The 17,375-nt window shown below is 55.3% G+C and overlaps 1 long non-coding RNA gene across 4 annotated transcripts in view; it reads right to left on the bottom strand.

Annotated features, from left to right (window-relative positions):
• LOC139440317 (uncharacterized) overlaps window positions 1-17,375 on the bottom strand; it is a 175,093-nt gene that overhangs the window by 8,654 nt on the left and 149,064 nt on the right. The gene's annotated exons all lie outside the window — the stretch shown is intronic.

The following is a 17,375-nucleotide window of genomic DNA, read 5'->3' as shown; positions in this document are numbered from 1 at the left end:
GGTCCCTAGTACCAGGAGCTTTCTAAGGGCAAGGAACCACCACCACGGTCCCCAAGGCATGCCTCCAGCTTTTCCGTGCCTTCCCCCAGCTGTGGGAATTTAGGAATGTGGGTTATTTAGACGGATCCCAGCTGGACTGGAGGAGCTAAACTCGTACTGCCTAAACTCAGCAACACACAGACACTATTTGCTTCAAAATGCACTTTTGCCTTCATTTAAATTTGCCTGAGATGCACAGAAGACTGCTTCTGTCTGTTTAGAAAGGAACATGCCGGCTTCTGAAGCAGACTTGGCCCAGGAGGAACCAAGCACCACGCCGCACATCGTGGGTAAATGTCACGATCGCCCCTCCTTCCCAGTGGTGCCTGAGGAAACCAGAGCGGCAGCCCCGCGCCATCACACTATCAGCTCTCCAATGAGACTCGAGTACTTGCAACTCGGACTGAGGATCTTTCCAAGTCTCTCCTAAGTGTGAGGTGTTACTAAGACTTCAGTTTCGCCCCCAGGATCTTTACTGGGTCTGGGTTACATAGGCTTACTTCCTGATTAGGAGTCTGGTACTTCGCTGCCTGCCAGGCACTGTGTCGAGTCCCTTGTGGGCATCATTTCATTTTGTCCTTGCGGCAACCCCACCGGACAGGTCCTGTTACTAGAGCCACGGCACAGCTGAGGACACCAGGGCTGGGAGAAGTGTGTCAGCAGCGCCACTGCAAATGACAGGCCACCAGATTCAAATGCAGAGATGCTGACCGCTGTGATACAGGCCTGCTGGGGTACACGAACCAGCAACCAGAGAGAGTGCACTTGGCCTTGGTGGTATTTCTAACTCAGAGGCAGAAACACAGATGGCACTGGGGTTTAACTGGCTTCTGGGTGAGTGAGGGGCATTTCCTTAGCTCCGGAGAAGGAAGCGCAGAGAAGCAAATCCTGTGTCTTGCGCGTATCTCCACTAGATGGCGCCGAGAGGATTGGGAAGTCAAAAAAAAAGAATGGCTGGTTTCTGCTCTTGTGCTTGCACAAAAGAATAAATTGCATTGGTCAGGATTTGCATGAATTATTTACCATAATCACCTAAATATTTCTAAACTTTCAATAATCCAAAGTGCTTCGTGCCCCTGAGCTGTGGGCTCCTTGAAGAAATTCTTTTCAATCAAACCGAGGGAAAGACAGCCAACCAGCTGCCTGGGATTCCCATCATCTCCAAACCACCCAGTTCGTTTTAAAACTGGGATCAAAAATTGTTCTCTGATGTCAGCCTCATGTTTACGGAAAAAAAGAAAACAGCTCATTACTTTAAAAACTGGTGTAGCTGCAAAGAACTGCTTGAAATGCATGCATGCCTCTATTCAAAAGACAAGCTTGCGGTTAGAATTTACGAAAAGTGAAATGATTCTTTGGGGGGGGGGGGGAAGCCTGCGGTCTGTCCCCACCCTCCCCTTTGCCATGACCTGTGGGAGGCGGCTTGCAGTGAGTGCTACGCAACGGGGGGGCGCTCACCCCTCTGTCGCACTGCCAGTGCGCCCGAGTGCCCCAGCCCACCGCAGGGTCATGCACCCCTGTGGTTTCACCAGAGGGCAGGGCAGACAGCATCGGCCCACCCCCATCCCCACCGTGCACTTGTTTCTAAAAACCAGTCCTTGCCCTCGCAGCTGGGCTATGTCCTGAGTAATCCAGACGATCTCTGCCCCGCTTTTGCAGGAGCCCCTGTGAATGACATCCAAGGTCTAACATGGCACCGTGGTCCAACACAGCGAGACCGGCCGTGCTCACCACTGCGTGTGCGTGTGCGCGCATGCGTACACCCCCTCCCCCGCCCCGTCCTCCATACCCACCATTCCCTCTGCTTCTCACGGCAGCTCTAGAAGGTTGTTCCGTATTTTATAGATAGAAAGCTACAACACAGAGACGTGAAGCATGTTCTTCAAGGTCACACAGCTCTCGGTGGTGGAACTGGGATCTGAACCCAGCTGTCTGAGTACAAACAGGTCTCCCACTCCCCCACCCCGGGGCTGGCTTCTCCTTTGGTATGCACCCGGCACTTTGCTCCATCAGGCAGGGCCTCTTGTCTATTCACGGATAGCTGTCCTGTGTGGCCGGCCCTGGCAGCATAAATAGAATCTGCTGGATGAGGGGTGAACAGAAAGTGTATTTAGAGCAATCCAGTGGCCAACAAGGACTTATTGGGTCGTGGCTATGAATGCGGCCTCAGATCAGGGGCTCTTAGCAAGGCAGGTGAGATACGGCCTCCGGCCAGCAGATTAGGGACCCAGAGATCTGCCTGCTGAATGGGCGCTCAGAGAGGAGTGTGTGACCAGGCTCCGAGTGCTCGGGGAGGGTCCTTGGGGCAGATAACCTAGATTTGGACTTTGCAGGAAAGGCTGGAAGGTTCTAGGCTGAGGGAGCAAAGTGATAGGAGATCAGCTCAGCGGCAAGGTGCCCCCAGGCATCTCAGCCCCAGCATGGGGCGGGGGGGCTTTCCCTATCTGAGAACCCAGGTGGCATGGCCACTGGCCGCCAGGCCAGCCCCACTGCCCCGGCCTCTGCTCCCCAGCCCCTTCCCTGGCTTGTGTGTGGCACTGTCCATCCTGGGTTGGTTTATCAGGCAGAATTCCTTCCTTTTGTTCAGAGTCAGGTGGCTGTTTGGTCACAACTATAGTTAGTCCTCACAGAAAAGAAGGCAAAAAAAAAAGGAAGGAAGGTAGAGAAAGGAAGGAAGGGAGGGAGGGAGGGAGAAAGAGAGAAAGGAAAGAAAGAAAGGAACAAAGAAAGGAAGAAAAAAAAGAAAGAGATAGAGAAAGAAAAAGAAAGAAAGAAAAAGAAAAAAGAAGAAACCAGAAATGGGCAGTAATTTCCCTCTCATCCAGCCCCGCCCCTCCCCATGCGGGGCACAGGCCGCTTTGTGTTCACAGAGGCCTTTCGGGGAGGGGAGACGGCTGGGCTGGCCAGTGCCCACAGCAGGCACCCCTCTCCTTCCCTGGTTTGTCACTCACGCTGCCGCCAGTCACCCTGAGCTGGCCCTGCTCTCCCTATCTTCAGAGGCAGTGGTGGCTGGGGGCGGCCCGGCCAATTTATTCATTAGCAACTTCGATGTTTAATTTTCACTGCTAGGCGCCACAAGCCAGTGTTATCTCAGGAGCTGGCCTTGGTGCCGTCTTGGAGCTTGGAGCTTGGAGCCAGCGGCCCGCAGGCACCGGCCCTGGGCGGCGGGTCCTGGGTGCACCCGGGGGCTGAGAAGAAAGGGAAACGCTCAATGGCCAGGGTGAGGCCCTGTTTTCTTCTATTTTCTTCGATTTATCCTCTGGCCTGTTGTATTTGCTTTTGGGGGCCTCCCGTATCAAAATAATATCACATGACCCTCCTGACAGGCGAGGCAATAAAACTGCTCATTAATCCCAGCGCCCAGCACCACCCCTCCATGCTCCTCAGCAAAGGTGTGTAAATACATTGGCCTTTCCCTGACCCCTAAAAACCAACCGCCGGGGCTGCTTTGTCAACTCTGAGGAGTCTCAGGAACACTCTCTCCACAGAAAGCGCTTTCCTGCTCACTCCTCGTCTCCCACCCACCAGAGTGACTCCCACACCAACACCCAGCTGTGCATATGCACCCACGCACACGCACACACCCCCCTCCCACACCCATGGAAACCCATGCTCACATGCACACCCTCCCACACCCATGCTCACTCACGCTCATGGGCACACACACACGCACTCATCACGTACACCGGAAGAGACTCCAGAGCCCTACGTGTGCAGAGTGCAGAGCTGAGGGACATGCAACAAAACGTCCTTCCAACTCGAGCAGCATCAGCCTGAACTCTGTCTCCTACCGAACGGCTGACGTTGCTCCTGGGAGATGCCCCCTTTGGCCTGTTTGGCCCTGTGAATGCGACTCTGCTAACAGCCCCCTTGAGAATGCTTAGAGGGGGCACCCAGGCCACCTTCCAGAGCCTGCAGGGCCCCACTCCCTCAGCGGGGATGGGAGCCCTGCCGGTGTGCCCGGGCACACACGCTGCAGGTACCGTGCTCACTGGGGAAGAGGCCTAAGGCTGCCCTGCAAACGGTCCCCGTGTCCCCAGTCAAAGGTCACTGCCCTGGCTTTGGTGGTTACCGCACTTTACAGAGGGCAGAATCCTGGGTCCCAGAATGACACCTTCCAAATCTTCTGTGTCCAGAGCCCGGAAACCAGAGCCACGCCCACGGCACAGAGGAACACAGCCCTGGACGCAGGTAAGCAGGCCGCGTGTGCCTTGCTGGCGGAAGTCCCTGCCGGGCCCGAGCCCTTGGGCAGGTGACCTCGATCCCAACCACATGGGATGTTACACACCCCCCATTCCTACATACGACATTCCCATCGAGGAGCCCAGCCTCCTGGGTGAGAACCTGGCTTCCTCTGAGCCAGGCTGATGGCACTTCCCTGCTGACCCTCACAGCTTGACCCCCTGGATGTGTCCACCTGAGCATGCCCGGCCAGGCTGGCTGGGAAACCTGCTATTTCTGTACCTAAATGCAACGCGGCTTCCCAAGCTGACGAGAATAAATTACAGTGGAGTTCACACAGGCACAGCTGCGGCAGATGGGCAAATTGATTTGCTTCCCATCTGGGAGATTAAATTCCACCGCCCCAAAATGGCAGCGGGGTAATGAGCTGTCAGTCAGCCGGCGCAGAGCCCGGGCCAGGCACGTAATTGAACCCTGGCAGCTCCTCATTAGGTCCCACGTAGGACCTGGCTACTGATTCCCACCTTGAGGTGGCCTCTGAACCCCAGTGGAGAGCGCACTCGGCCCTGCAGCACATCCTCCGAAGGGAAATGCCGCCTTGGGCCCAGGGCTGGGCCAGCATTCAGAACTTCCTCTTAACCAAAGTGCTTACGATGCATTTGTCACCTGCTGCTGACGGCCCCTCCAGGGTTTAATTATGAACAAATTCAAACAACTGAAAGGATGTCGATGTCTCCCTTTGAGATGACACCCAGGGGACCTTCCTTCCCAAGGAGCTCTTGCCTGAACCCTCTTGTGCCTCCTCATGGATCCCTAGTCACCTCAGGGCTTCCCAGGGGCGACACCGCCAAACCATCAGCACACCCCACTCAGCCCTTCACAGTGTGTAAGACACACACACACACACACACACACACACACGCCGGCTCAACCTTCTCAATGCCCTGGGGTGATGGTGGTGTGTTTCCATTTATAAAGCGGGTAAGAAACGGGGCCCATGGAAGTTCAGAAGTTGCCTTCTGAGGTCTTCATGGGCCTGGGACTCAAGGAAGCCTGGTCATCCTCTCTGGTCTCATACCCCGCCTTGGTCAGGCTCCCCCCACCCATGCTGTCTCTGTCTGGGGCCACTCTTGTCTTGCCTTCAGACCTTCACACAAGCCAGCTCGCCAGCCTGGAACATGATACTGCCACCACTTACTCGCAACACTGCCCAGCCCCTCAGGTCTCTACTCTTAGGCCTCCCTTCCACTCCCTCCAGGAAGCCTTCCCTGACCACCCTGCTGTCCAGGCTACGTGTCCTCTCCTGGTGCACCCTGCACATCCACCATCCATAGCACTGTGCCCCCTAGACGACTGTCATGTGCTGACACGCTGTCACCCCATCAGACAGCGTGTCATTCATCCGCACATGCTCCCTGAGCCTTCTGGGCCAGACCGCAGTGAGCAAGCAAAGGAGAGCCTGCCTGCCACCAGGCCAGGGACCACGCCTCTTGCACTCGGTGGCACCCTTGGTGCCTCATCCAGGGCTGGAGAGGAGCTCTCTCTCAGTGGCTGCGTGAGTCACTGGCCAAGCCGAGCCTGCCAGGACCTCGGAGCCCTGTCACCAGGCAGGGTACCTGACTCGGGGAGGGCAGCAGGAAGGCTAAGGAGAACGCGGTCATTCCTAACACTTCGGCCCTACAGAAGTCAGCCAGGGGTAACATCCCACGGGCTCTCGTGCTTCATGTGGGCACATGTGGCTTCAGAGTGAAGCCTGGCGTTGGCACCAGGCCCCTGCTCGGCACCCTCGCGCCACACTGCTGACCACAGCCTGGGCCTCGCAGCATCTGGTGTGTCTGCTTTCTCTGGCTGTTGACGTGAAAAGGGTGTGGACGTGGACCTTTCTGTGAGAGACTAAGTCCACGGGCACAGTAAACAAGGAAAACAGTGGGAAATGTTTGCAGGAGAGACTGTGGGTTAGAGCTGCCGGCAAGTTCTTGCCTCTGTGCCAGTGAGCTTGGCGCACAAACTTTACAGGCAAAGGTACTGGCCACAGGGCCAGTGTCATTGGGGGGTGACTAGCAGCACGTCCCAGTGATGCCACATGCAAGCCCGAGTCAGGTCACTTCTTCTCACAGCCCTCGCCCGGGTCAGGAGCACCGGCTTCTGCTGCGGCGCAGTGCGCAGCCTGGTCCAGTCCATCCGGCTCCCACACTGGCAGAAAGAGGCCTATCGTCACAAGGACAGGCAGGGGTGGCCCATGTGAATTTTCAACATGCCCCTGATGAGGTGCATGTCCGACCCTCTGCTGCCTCGCCCACCACAGCACAGGAGTAGGGCCAGAATGTTACTGGGCCTCTGCAATGCCATCTGCCACCTCCAGGCCTGGGTGGCAAATGACAGTAACAGCCCAGCCAGACACGGAGCCGAGCACCAACAGCGGCAGCAAGCACGTGGTAGAGAGGGGCCTGCTCGTGTTCTCCCATCAGATCCCCCCACGACCCCGCAAAGTGAACATTAGTATCCCTGCTCTCTTTGTGAGGCAGCTTGGGTCAGAGGGGGGAAGTGACCTGCCCAGGCCACACAGCAGGGGCCTGGCAGAACCAGGATCCAAAGCCAGGAATGGGTAACCGAAGTCAACTCGTGCATCCTGGTATGCTGCCTCCCAGAGGCCTCCGCAGTGGCACCGTCCCATTTTACAGAGGAGGAAGAGCCTTATGCAGTGCCACAGAGCCAGGAAGGCACGCCTGGGCTTCCCGAGGCTTCCCGGTGGGAACCAGGGACCCCAGCAAAGCCTGAGCAGACACAGGGGCCAGCCCCACTCTGCTCCTCCACAGGCTGGGGACTGGCCGGGGCCTTCCCGTAATTAGTGGGCTCTCGTTAAGACCCAGGCGCGCCGCCCTTGGGCCAGGACTTGTTTGTGTTCCCAAGCAGAGGCCCGCGCAGGAAGGCCAGGCCCACGTGCGCAGCCCCATAAATCCAGCCGGCGTCGCTCATTACAACGTTCCGCTTCACGACTCCGCCAGGCCCGGCCCGCCCGGGCCTCACCGGCCGGCCGCCTCCCCACAGCCAGGCCCGGCCGCCCCGGGCCGCAGACATGAGCTCATCCAGCATGCAGCGTGTGAGGAAGTGGCCAGGCGGCACTCTCGGCAGTGAGGGGACAATGTGCCTATTAAGGCTGTCAGCTGTCAGTCCCCCACCAGTACAACCTGCCCCGCAGAGGCAGGGCCACCCCACTCTGGGCCTGTCCACCTCCAGCCCACGTGGATGTGCCCCACAGGGGTGCCCTGTCCTCCCAGAGTGGCCACAGGAAGTCCAGGGGACACAGGGGAGGACATGGGTGGCGGGAAAATCAGCCTTAGAGACAGCCAGCCCCTGAGCACCATCCTGGCTCCCGGAGGACTGGCCAGTGCCCCGTGGAGTCTGGGCAGGCCCCTCAAGCCCCTCGAGCCTTCATGCCACAGCTGAAAAGTAGACAGCTGCCCCCTGCCCTGGCCACCCACTGTCAGGGACAAACCACAGGACAGAGGCAGGTGTTTCATAATCAGGGAAGCACCACAGAGGTGGCCGGACAGAGGGCCTGGGGCCAAAAGAGCCCTGCTCTGTAGCCCGTGACCTTGACTTTGGCGTTATGTCAGTATGGAACCTGGCTGGTCCTTTGTTTAGGGGTCTGAGAGATGGGTAGGAAATGCAGAGCTAGGCAAGTCACCCCACTTCTTGAGGGTGTCTCTCTCCTGGTCTGTAAAATACAGTTGGCATCACAGCGTTGGGGAGAGATGCTTAATAACTGTGAGGCCTCCCTTTCTATTGCTCTGATTCCCATGAAGGTTGGAAGCCATGGGCCTGATGTAACTAAAATCCAGTGATGGTCAGTGTTAGAGAGTAGCCAGCTGTTCTCCACACGGGCCAAGTTCAAGGAAACCCAGCCAGATGCTTAGCAGTACCATGAGTCATTCCAGCGCAACGTCCATGGTGTGTGGCTGAGGGGGCTGGAGTCATAGGCGGCCCCTCCTTCTGGTGCTCCCACAGCTCAGAGAGGAGCAGGCAATATCCAGTTGGGAGAGAAGCTTCTAGAACTCTGCTGTCCTATATGACAGCCATTAGCCACAGGTGGCTATTCAAATTAAAATTAAATACAATTAAAAATTTAGTTTCTCCTTTTCCCTAGTTCCTTCCGAAGGGCTCAGCAGCCACACGTGGCGAAAGGCTGCTGTGTAGGGCAGCTTTGTAGAATGCCAGTCCGTGGAGCCCTTCGGAGAGACCCCCAGGCTCCACATCCCATTTAATTTAGTGCGTGGAGCCACAGCCACGGGCAGGGCACGTCCCCCAGCAAAGGCTTCCATGCTACCAATGGTGACAATGGCAGTGGCTGGTGCGCAGGATGGTGGACAGAGCAACCCGTGTGGTAGAGGTTTCTGTGTTCCTGGCACTGCGCTGGGGCCTCCCGTTCATTAGTATATTTAATTCCTCACCTCCGACACTCTGCAGTTAGGGACCAAATGGGCCCCGGGAGACTAGGGAGCCCCAGCAAGGAGCAGGGGCACAACCAGCTCGACGTCAAAGCCAGCCTGCCACCCAGGTGCAGAGCACAGTCTGACCCAGTCCTGTGCTCTGACGGACGTGCACCCGGAGGGCTGCCAGTGCTGCCCAGAAGCCTTTCACTTGGCTTTAAACACTTCCCCTCGGACATGACTGAGCCGGGCCGGGGCTCACTCAAATCCGTGGTTGCTGTGTGGGAGTCCAGGCTGCTGCTGGCCACTGGGACTGCCCCGGCCCCGCTCCCTGGGCCCTTCTGGGGTCAGGTGCCATGGGGGAGACAACGGGTGGAGGCCACAGCTGTGATGCCAAACCCCTTCAGAAGGAGCCTGGCTCCTGCTGGGGTCAGGTGGATGCCCCAGCGTGCACCTGGACACAGGAGCAGCCTCACGGCCCTGCTCAAAGCCGCGCCCATGGCCCCCAGCAGGGCTCAGCGAGCAGGGTGTGGTGAGTGTGCTAGGCCCTTGGAGAGAACTCCTTGCCCCCTCATTCACTCGTCCCAGATGCAGTTTCCCAAAGCCAGCGCACTGCCCCCGGGGCTTGTCCACGGGGCACAGCCCCTGTGTACCAGCTCACTCTTTGAAGGGAGCGTTTTACTCGGACAAGGCACCCGCAGGCTCCAGGGCTCCAAAGGCTGGCTCCAAGTGCCCTCCTCTCCAGCAGGGTCTCCCCTCCTCTCCCTCTCCTCCGCAGGCCGCCCAGGACCCAAGTCCCCACAGAGGATTGTGGAGTTCACTTAGCCACACACTGGGGACCTGGGACACTTCCTCTCAGGGGTCCCACTTGTTTAGAGACCCCCGGCTCCCATGCACCTTCGTGAGCCCAGGGAATTCTTTCTAAGCAAGGGGAACTCTCTCGATCTCACAGCCCTGAGGGCCACGCAGGCCAGCCAGCCTTCACCAGGGACTCACCGAAACAGCCTGCAGGGCTCAGGCAGCCCTGCCTACGGAAGCCTCTGCCTGCTGTCGCGGGTCCACTGCGGTCATGCCGGCCAAGCCAGAGTGCCAGTCTCCAAGCTGAAGCCACATCCTACATGGGCTCACACCTCCATGCTGACGGCAAAGGGACAGACTGCGCACTCCCCCAGGCCCCATTGTACGTTTGTCTCACTGAAGCCCTAGGACTCCAGTTTAAGAGCCTTTTTATAGACTCCTATAAAGGAGAAAGTGAACTTGTAACATGTTTACACTCCACTAAGTCAATACGCGTAAAAGGGACAACAGCTGAGCGTCCTCTGCCCAGATGTGGCCCAGCAGGGCTGGAAGGCCATGCTGGTGCCAGCCCAGCTCCCACGGACACCTGTGGCCACTGCTCATCACCTATGGGCCTGGAGCAGGGCCCCCAGTTGGCAGGTCCCTGTACACCAGGGCCATGGCTGGGCACCAGTGAAGCCAGAAAGTCCTCCCCTGGCTGGGCCAATGGGTGGCTCCTGTCCTCACTCAGTCGAGACAGCCCCAGCCGCACGCGTTTCATGGGAAGATTGAGAGAGGGGGAAAGCGGAAGCTGTAAAGTTTTACTAGGAATTCCCAACCATCCTCCTTTGGCCCCAACGCTCATGCTGCCCTTCACTTTTAAGAGAGCGCCCTTTCTGCTCTGCACTTACCCCATAATTCTAAGCAACCCGGTGTCCACCTCCAGGATCCAGATCCGGGCTCCAACTGCAGAGGTGCCTGCCCACCCAGGAGGAAGAGGCGGAGCCTGCTCAGGCAGCCCACAGGGGGCTCTCCTGCCCAGCCTCGCCCTGGGACAGGCCCCGAGGACGCCAGCTGCCTGGCTGCCTTCCTGCCAAGGTCGCAGAGTCCAGCTTTCATGCCTGGGGCCTGCCAGGTTCCTCAGGGTCAGGTTTGCAGACATCGTGCACGGCCCTCTCTTCATTTCCTCATTTGTACTGAGCACCTGCTGTGTGTAAATCACACACCAGTGATGCTCACATCAGTCACTGCTGATTGGACGCTTGGTGGGCCTTATCTCAGTGGTTAAGAAAGCAGACAGTGAATCAGTACCCGGGTTCGAGTCCCAGCTGTGCCACTTACTGGCTGTGATCTTGAGTGGGTCACTTAGTTTCCCTGAGTCTGTCACTTATCTATAAAAGAGAAACAATAATATCCCCGCCCGCCCCCCTCCGTGAGATTGCTGCAAGGTTAAACCGCACAGTACACGTGCCTGGCTGGCGTATGGTGAGTACTCAGGAAGTGGTAGCCTAGGGCCCTAGCAACCCGGAAAAGATATCATTCTCCCGTTTTGAAAACAAGGACACTGAGAAGGTTAAATGGTTTACCCAAAGCCACATGGAAGAGACAGAACTGGGTTCAAATCCCAGTTTGCAGACTCCAAAGCCCACAGCCATAAAGGCTCTTACGCAGAACTCCCCAAGCTTAGGAACAAAGCAGACCGCAAAATCAGCGAGAACAGCTCAGTGTCAAGAAACTTACCTAAAATTGTGCAATCTGTGAATCCCCAAAGGAATTATTTTAATTTCAGCATCACAGTTTGAGTGGGTGATAGCAGAGAGGGGTGGTAGTATAGTGTCTTCAGGGCTCTGGGGAGTCGGTCTAGGGCACATGGCCAACTTAGTGTCTGCAGGTAACTGATCGTGGCCCCTGAGTGCCGGGCCTGCGGCGCCTTAGCCCACAGAGGGCCTGGCTGTGCACCCGGCGGGGTGGGGGGAGGGTTGGGGGACAGGGGGGTGCAGGCAGGAGTACAGGCTGCCTGGATCCCCATCAAAGAGCTAGCATTGCTCAGCCATGTCCTGGTCTGGAATTATCTGGAAAATGTATATTGCTTTACAAATTCAGAAGGCCTCTCTGCTAACCACCTTTGTGGAGTTCTTACTTCCTAGGAGCATTGTTTGGAATCACTCATGAAATAGTTTCTTCCTGTTTCTGAATGGACCGAGAACTCCTCTGTGTGAAGTCCTGTGAAGCACAGGCCTGGGGTGGGGTGGTGTTCAAGCCTGGAATCTACGGCGGTAGATGTCAGAAGTGGGTGGACCCTGGAGAACTCCCGGGTGGCGGGTGGAAAACCAGGGCCCAGGTGTAGAGGGGCTGCTCAAGACCCAGGTATGGGCCTGGTGTTGCTGCCAGGAAGGTAAGCATCCTTATCTTGGTCTGCCTGCCTTCCTGTCTTTGCCTCACCCTCCTTCATAGCAGCCTTGAAATGCCCACACCCCACAGTGATTGTGCTGAATTCCTCTTTGGATGAAGAGCCTATTTGTTTTTCTGGTTAAAAGGTCCAAGGATACATGGATCAATAGGGCTCAGGAAGGAGGCCCACCACGGGCAAAGGCTGGCTTGTTCGTGGAAGATTCCTGAAGCCTTAAAACAAGCAAAACGCACCAGAGCTGACTGCCCCACGGTCCCCCATCCATCACCAAAGCCTGACAGTTCCTCTCAACAAAGCCAGTTGCCAATCGCACGCTGTCTTCTTGCTGATGCGGTGACAGTGTTAGTTTAGTGTGTGCTCTCTACACCAAAGCCAAAGGTATTTCTGAGGAAAGCTCACAAGTGTCACCGCCGTTTGGGCTTCCTATTCAGGCCAGGCTCGCACCCTCTCCCCTCAACCACCTGCTTACCCCCTCTGCCACCCAGACGCCCTCCTCCCAGGGCCGAAGGGCCGTCACCTTGCCCATCCCGGCATCTCAGTTTCTACACTGACACCTGGGTTATCGGGAGCTTTTGACTGGGTTTTCCTCTCACCAATCAGAGCAGAGCTGACACACCCAGCACCATGGACTCCAGGGGCCTTTTGGCAGCAATGATGACAGCCACCACCGGGTTGGGGTGGGAAGACCAAGTCCAGATCTGTGTGACAAAGCTGTTGTGATCCTTGGGAATGAACGCTGGTTTTAAAAACACACCTGAGGACCCTGAGCCAGGTGAATTCTGACTGGTGGGTGTCTGGGAGTCACTCAACGACACGGCAACTTGTCCCTCTGCTGAGGTCGGAGCGCCACCTCACGGCCACGCCCCCATCCATGTACACACCTGTTTCTCAGCCCCAAGTGCCACACTCGAGTCTCCAGGAGACGGCAGGTTCACAGCCCGTCCAGCGCCAACCCCCACCTCCCACAGCCCTGGGCCCTTGCACAGCACCCATTGAAAAGGCTTCCTCGTCTGCTCTGTCCCCAGCTCTACAACTGTCGTGAAGAGGGATGGGGAAGCCCCAGGAAGCCCCCGCCCACCGATGCCCAGAACCAGCTTGCACACGCACACTCAGACCGGGCTGTGCAGAAGGGCGCAGGCAGCCTGGCCCGCTCCCAGGCCCACCTGCTTTCTGAAGCCGCCACAGAGACACGCAGAGAGAAGTAAGGCAGGACCACACAAAACAGATGGAAAGAAACTCCTACAAAGCAGCCTCAGCCGCTCGGAGCTGGGCAAACCGCCACGTATCTGAGAGGCTCCGAATTACAGCAAGGCCCGCACATCATCCCGTGCGAACACATTTTTGTAAACTTAACATTTTAAAAAATTTCTTCATGGTGCTTCCTCTTGAAGGGTGTTTTCTAGTTTCTGTTCTGAAAGAGCTGCATTTACGACTTTGCAGATGACACGTACCAGGGCTCACGACTCAAATCGGTAACTGCTGGGCCTGGTTTCGGGAAACAATGCAGGAAGGGTATTCGAGTGGGATCTGCAGGCGTTCCGTGACTGTCTCTGGTGCGGCACTTTTCATCACTCGGGAGCTGATGGCCATTTATGGCAGATTCCGGGAGTCAGAGGAATCCATCACGGCCCAGCGAGAAGAACTACTGGGGAGTTTCATTAACAAGGGTCAGTGAATGCCTTAGTGATGGAGAAGCCAAAAGACACCGCCTCAGTGTGGTCTTACGTGAAACTTAGACATCCCCGGGGCCTTTTTAAATTCCCATGAGCGTCTTTAAATAGAATAAAGTCTGGCTTTAAATTTTTTTTTAATTTTTCAATTACAGTTTTGTTTCTTTTTTTTTTAACTTTTTAATGTGAAATAATTTTAGTTCATTCTTTGGGTCTGAATTCATTACTATACTGACTGCTAAATGGGGATTTTTCTTGCCCTATTACTCCTGATCAGTTGACACTCTGCTATAATGAGGGCTTCCCCCTCTCCCACATTTATTTATTTAAACCGGCGTGGATCACGGGTCTCTGTTTAGTGGGCTTTCCCCCATTACCATCAATACCTCCTTTGATGCTCAAATGTCCCCAACTGCGCCAGTGGGAGCCCCTTCAAGCTGGCTTTGGGTCCCCGTTAGCAGAAAATGGCATTTGAAACCGTACCCGAGCAACTTGGTGTGCCATCTGCGACAGGTGTCATTGCTCCTTGGCCCTCCTAATGGGACAAGCTCAGTGGTACTTGTATCACGTTTACAGGCATGCTAACTTCTATTTATCTATCCCGAAAACCACGAGTTCACACCAACGTGCCCAATTCTGGCCCAACAATACTGGGTTCCTTCTAGCTTTCTCCCTTCCTCCTCTGTAACTCCGTCCCCTAACAGTGAGAAAACCGGCTTCCGAATCCTCCGTACAGGTTCTTATTGGCCCAATCCCCCACGTAGGACCAAGTTCTCCACTCCCCGAGGCTGCCGCCACACTCAGACACCTCTCCCACACGGCCTTTGACCTCTGCCAGGCAGCATCCCACACTGGAGCTGTGTGAATGCTTCTCCCACGCCAGCCCACTTCCCACTGTCCATTTGTAGCCATTCCCATCTCCAGTCTCTGCAGATTTGCCTTTTTTGGAAAATGCCACATAAAGGGAATTCCATAACTCATCTTTTGTCCCTGACACATCACTATCACGATGTCTGAGGGCTCATCCACGTTGTAACATGTATCAGTAGCTCCTTCCGCTTTATCGCTGCACGGTATTCCACTGAAGGATACAGCACGCTTTGTGTACCCATTAACCAGTTGCTGGATATTTGGATTGTTGCAGGCTCGAGGCTATTATGTATCATGTTGATATGAACGTTCACGCACAAGCCTTTGCATGGACACACACTTAAATGTATTCTGGGCAGTGTAGTAGGCGGAATAAAGGCTCCCAAACATGTCCAACTTGCTCATCAGCTGATTTTAAGAAAGCCAGACCACCCTGGATGGCTTTACATTGCGATAGTACCCTAACCCCCAGAACCTATGAATGCATTGTGCTACGTGGCAATGGGGAATTCAGGTTGCAGATGGAAATAAGGTTGCAAAGAGCTGATGTTAAGAATGCAAGATTATCCTGGATTATCCGAGGAGGCCCCGCACACTCACAAGGATCCTTAAAAGTGGAAGGGACAGAAGAAGGGGTCAGAGAGATGCGACGTGAGAAGGACTCAGCCGTCCATTGCTGGCTTTGAACGTGGAGAAAAAAAGCACAGGAACCAAGGAATTGTGGGCGGCCTCTGGGAGCTGGAAGTTTCTCCTCTAAAGCTCCCCGGGGGTAGCGCACCTGCTGACACCTCAACTTTAGCCCAGCGACACCCTGCCAGACCTCTAACCTCCCAAACTATAAGCTAATACGTCTGTGTTGTTTTCAGCCACGACATTTGCGACGATTCATCAGGGCAGATACCTAAGAGCGGCTCTTCGTCTGTATAATAAGTTTGTATTCAACCTTGTAAGAAACTGCCGAATTCTTTTCCAAAGAGGCTGGACCATTTTACATTATCAGAAATGTATGATTTCGGTCAGTTTCTAGAGCCCTGGAGGGGCTGTTTACGACAGGCGCGTCTGGGTTCATGGAAGGAGAGGAAGTGCCAGGCTCCTCACTCCAGCACACTGACACCCGTGAGCTGCTGCAGGAGGAAGGCAGGAGGGAAACAGGGAGGAAGGGAGGAAAGTCAGATAATTTTAATCGGCTCCCTGGCAATACCACAGGACAATGGATGCCAGGGGCTCAAACCTCTACCGCACTTCTTATCAGCTGTGTGATTTGGGGCACGGTGCGTCACTATAAAGCAGAATAAATATCCGCCTCCTAGGTTTGTGATGAGGATTAAATAAGATCATACGGGAAAAACACACATCCGGTGCTTGGCCTCTACCAGCTATCTCGTTGATAATGTTTACAATGGCCAAGTCAACAAGAGAAGGTTAAATGTTGTCTGCTCCGCTTATTTAAGAAGACAGAAGGATGTGTCATCAATTGCAAAAAACACAGAAGGTGGGCTCGTGGAAATGTAAACACTTGTCTTGGTTGGAATACTTTGCAATTCTCTCACAGATCTCAGAAACCTAAAATTTAGCTGTAGCCCTGGCTGGCGTGGCTCAGCTGGTTGGAGCGCTGTCCCATACATACACTGAAAGGTCACGGGTTCTATTCCCGGTCAGGGCACTTGCCTGGGTTGCAGGTTCAGTCCCTGGTTGGGGGGCTTACAAGAGGCAACTGGTCAATGTTTCCCCCTCACATCAGTGTTTCTCTTTCTCTCTCTTCCCTCCCTTCCTCTCTCTCTAAAAGCAACAAGAAAATGTCCTCAGGTGAAGATAAAAAAATTAAAATTTAGCTACAAAAATTTATAGATCCCCTGTTGCCAGTGCTTGTCCATACACCACCACGCTCCCCTACGAATCACGACTGTATACATTTGTACAAGATTCTATATGTTTCAACACCTTTTCAGCATATATTTCTGTGTGGTCTTCAGAACAGCCCAGTGCGCAGACAGAACAGGAATCATCAGGTTTGACAGACTAAGGAAACTGAGGCACACGCTGCCAAGGGGTTCACTCACGCTCCACAGAGAGATGGCCGCTTCCTCTCCTGCAGCGCACGTCCCTGGCTTCCAGCCGTGGCCGTGTTCCCACTCTCCTTCACTGACATCTTCGCTCAGGACCGTGGAAGAGATTAGGGTTTGTCACATCCAGAGATGCTAATAACACAGCCAAGGTCCGTGAGCCCACGCTGACTTCATTATGAGTCTGCTCCTCTTGCGGGGAGCCGCCGTGCACAGCGTGGTGGAGATTCAAAACTCCTTACAGAGTTAAATTGGCATTTGTTCTGAGCCCAGTGGCATTTTAATGCATTGGTAAGAATGGAAATGAGTTGAGCACCCAAGGCCGATCACACAGGGCATGTCAAACACCCCAGAGCCCAGAGCGAAGGCCTTGCCAGAGCCCTGCCAACCACCCCTCACCCCAGCCTCCAAGGGCAAACCCTGCCAAAGGCCTGTTTTCCTCCTCTCATGCCCTTTCATGCCCACCATCTCAGACAAACCCTCAAAGCCTCATGACGAAAGTCCATTCCTTCCTCCATTTCACAGATGAGAAAGCAGAGGCTCAGAGAGGTTAACTGACTTGCCCAAGTTACACAGCTGGCAGACGGTGGAACCGGGCTCTACCTCCAGTCGCTGAGGCTCAGGACTCCACAAGCCCCTCCTGTCTCCCCAGCACCCCTTGCCACAGAGACCCCACCCTCCCTTGGTCACCATGCACTCCGACCTGAGGAATGCGGCCTACAGGGTAGGCAGCTGCGCAACCCCCTCGCAGGGGCGTGCGTATCAGCCCACCCCAGGCCATTTCTGTGCGGCCTCTGCCCTCCAGCCTCATGGACAAGGCCAATTTCTGACCCGAGGCCCTGAAAGCAAAGAGCACTTGGAAGCAGAAGCCTTTTTTTGCACAGGACAGTGAGGTTTGAGGGCCTCGTTGAACTCGTAGGTTTTGCTGTTGTTA

This window comes from Desmodus rotundus, chromosome 10 (assembly GCF_022682495.2).
Source record: "Desmodus rotundus isolate HL8 chromosome 10, HLdesRot8A.1, whole genome shotgun sequence".
Lineage (NCBI taxonomy): Eukaryota > Metazoa > Chordata > Mammalia > Chiroptera > Phyllostomidae > Desmodus > Desmodus rotundus.
The sequence above is the reverse complement of the archived record's forward strand: the minus strand, read 5'-3'. Positions and strand labels throughout refer to the sequence as shown.